At 33.8% G+C, this 3662-nt stretch overlaps 1 non-coding gene across 1 annotated transcript; it reads right to left on the bottom strand.

Moving 5' to 3' along the window:
- Positions 1-685: 685 nt before the first annotated feature.
- On the bottom strand, positions 686-794 carry LOC112870076 (U6 spliceosomal RNA). The gene has a single exon (XR_003224467.2). It is a non-coding gene; the product is annotated as a U6 spliceosomal RNA (small nuclear RNA).
- Positions 795-3662: the final 2868 nt, after the last annotated feature.

The raw sequence follows: 3662 nt of genomic DNA, 5'->3' as shown, positions 1-3662 counted from the left end.
TATGCCAGAACACTTAAGAATGCGTTTAAATGTCATGATGTCATTAATATTGTACAGAAAAGGACTCAGTATGGCCTAGAGCAAACACTGGATTTATTGTGTTGCAAAGTTTTGGTTTGAAACCCTGCTTTAAAAAACACAGGACTTTAGGTGGGTCACTTCACCGCATTACTCCACATCCCTGAAAAGGACGTAGCAACAAAGCAAAACCAGATGAGATGATATGCATAAATCCCACAAAAATCAAAAAAGCACTGTGTGACTTTAAGGAGAATTATAATTGTCATCAAATGAAACAATCAGTAAATAATTGTGCTTCATCTACAGAATGTAAGAAAGTCGTAGTCATTGCCATCAACCTTGGGCAAACAGCATGAGTTAATATTTTTTCATTGGTAAAACATGAGGTTTCTTTGGATGCTCTTCATCTGAACCTACTTCCTTCCCTCACTATCTGTAAATGATTGACTTTGAGAGCTGGGTTTCAGTGATTGAATCTAATGAAGCTTGAGTATCAGGGCAATCTAATGCCCGGTACACTTCCAAAGGCCGATTTTATTTTTATTTTTTATTTTTTATTTTTGGCTTCTTAAGATTTTAATTCCAGTATAGTTAACATACAGTGTTATATTAATTTCAGGTGTACAATATAGTGATTCAGTAATTCCATATATCACCTAGTGATAAAAAGATGGAACACTTCACAGATTTGTGTGTCATCTTTGCACAGGGACCATGCTAATCCTCTCCATATCGTTCTAATTTTTAGTACAATGTGTTGTCAAAACAAGCACCCAAAAAGACCAATTTTAAGCAATTATAAACATATCCTTATTTTTTTGTTGTTGGATGGGAATTGTAGAAAATAGAATTCATCTGAATTCCTACAATTCTAAAGCAAACATTTGTGACAGTGCTGCAAACAGCAAGCACAACTGTGTGACTATATGAGCAGTCACATATTTTTCCAGATCCCAACATTTCAGATCCATCTTTGTCTGACGCTAAGAGACCTGCAAAACTGTTATTGATACAGCAAAATGGTTCTGAATCTCAGAGTTCTTATATGAAAACAATTTGATACAAGTTTTCCAAATGTTGACAGTTCTAAAAATTTTACATGGCATTACCAATAACAAATGATGAAACTTAAAGAAATCTTCCTAAAGATCAAATTTTGATCAATCAGACAAGAAGCAAGACATTCTTTCCATTGTCCCCTAGAAAATACTTTTTAATTATTATTTGAAACTATAAATAGCAATAAAAAAAGGAAAGAAATATAAATAGCATTGCATACAAATGCAAGGGGAAATGGTAATGTGGAGGAGTGTCAAATAGTTACTAAATGTTCTTTCTCTGTATGATATAATGCTTGTGATATTTGTCAACTTTGAAAATATATATGTACTGATTCCTTTTCCTATTCAAAATAAATATTCATTTTCATATATAATTTAGAACTTATAATTTTGTATTACTTTCCTTAGGTTCTCCAATATTGTATAGCAGCAGGCACCACAAATATATTCCTTCCTCGGATGACTCTATTTCCAAACTCTAAAAACCTTTCTTTCATACTGTCGGTTTTCTAGAAGATTTTTTTTTAATTATCTTCTTTTTATGACATTTATCTGTTTTGAGAAAGAGAGAGCCCACAAGCTGGGGAGGGCAGAGAGAAAGGGAAGAAGACAATCCCGAGCAGGCTCCATGCTGTCAGTGCAAAGCCCAACATAGGCTAAATCCCACAAACTGTGAGATCATGATATGAGCCCAAATCAAGAGTTAGGTGCTTAACCAACTGAGCAGCCCAGGCGCCCCTAAAATTACCTACCAAGACTTCCTTTCTTGAGATGGAAATGTAGAAAATTCATTTTCTTGATGGCATATTTCTTCATTTACTTTGTTTTGTTTTAAGCTCTTCTTTGGACACAGAAAATTCCTTTTGATTCAAATAACTCATAAAGCCATAAAGGTGGAATTCTAAAACAGGAGTATTTATTCACCGTAGCCACTTAGCATTTCTAATCCAAGTATTCACTGCTTTTACCATTCAAATTAGTTCAGACTGTCTCATTGAAACAATTTTATTTGAAACTCTCAATGAATATATATTTTTCAAATATATATATATATATATATATATATATATATATATATATATATATTTGAAACTATGTGGTAAAAGCAGTGATAATTTAAAACCTATATACCTACATTTCCTAAACACATTATTTTAACTTAAATAAATTCACATTCATTAGCCAAATTTTTGACATAAGACCAAGGCCTTTTTCATATGTGATTTCTGATTGTTTATTGGTGTTATTTTTCCAGCATAAAATAAAACCATAATTCATCACCTATGAATTCAAGTTTGGCTTCCTTTAATGGGGAGCAACGTAAGAAAAAAGCTTAGTGCAGAATCTGTCTGGAATTTAACACTCATTTCCTATTCTTTCACATATGTCTCATATACCTCTAATCATTTTTTTTAGCTATTTGCATTATCCAATGTTTCCAATAAATTTTCCTTGATTTTTTATAAAAATAACTCCTTTTTATTACTTACATAATACTTAATGAAATTTTATAATTATGAAATCTAACCAGCACAAATCAGTTTGGGAACAAACTGACTCTTATCAGCACACTGGTCACCAGGTGGTTCTAGAATGAGAGTCTTAGAGAGGAGGTCTAGGAGCCATACCTACATACTGTTCTGCAGACTTAAGTCAGTATACTGAGATACTCTGTTTTACATCTCAAGGAAGTGAAAGTTTTGTTTAATCTAGCAAATTAGGCAAGTAGAGATTGAGTAAAAAAGGTATCTATTGTTATTGTATTTTTAATTTTTTTTTTCTTTAACATTTCTTTTTGAGAGACAAGAGAGTGAGAGAGAGAGAGAGAGAGAGAGAGAGAGAATGTGTAGGGGAGGGGCAGAGAGAGAGGGAGACAGTGAATCTGAAGCAGGTTTCAGGCTCTGAGAGGTCAGCACAGAGTCCCAGTTAGGGCTCTAACTCAAGAACCATGAGCTCATGACCTGAGCTGATGTCGGACGCTTAATCGACTGAGCCCCCCCAGGCACCCCTATTGTTATTATTTTTATATTAACGTTTTTCATAGAAATAATGATCTATGATGATCTGAGTTTCTTTCTGCAAGATACAATTAACTTTTCTGAGCTAGTAATACTCAGTCAAATATCCAAACTGTGTTTGGATCCTAGGCTGTAGTAAGTAAATCAGTAGAGAAATGCCCCTTTAAAGGTTCTGCCACCCATGCAACGGATACAGTGCTTCCTCTTGTCACAGGATGGAAACAGGTGACTATTTGTCTTTTGCAGTGAAGTTGGTCACCCTAAATTGGTCCCTCATCACTTTTCTGAAATCCTTTAGAAATGAGGAAAGAGGAATAAAAAAGTATACTCTTTAGTGTGATAATATGGTGGGGAGGGGGGTTGTTCTATATAAAAGGAAGGGAAACAATACACACACACAGAGACCACTAATTATGGAATGTAAATAAACTGCATTACACTCTAAACTCCACTGAAAACAGAAACTACAATTTTTAATTATTTGTTGACCATAATATAATATCAAGCTCCTAACAGACTACTTCCCAATCATGGACATCAATATATACACTTGAATGAATTA

Source organism: Puma concolor, chromosome B1 (genome assembly GCF_028749965.1).
Source record: "Puma concolor isolate L17-30 chromosome B1, mPumCon1.1.hap2, whole genome shotgun sequence".
NCBI lineage: Eukaryota > Metazoa > Chordata > Mammalia > Carnivora > Felidae > Puma > Puma concolor.
This window is presented reverse-complemented; position numbering and strand designations above follow the sequence as displayed.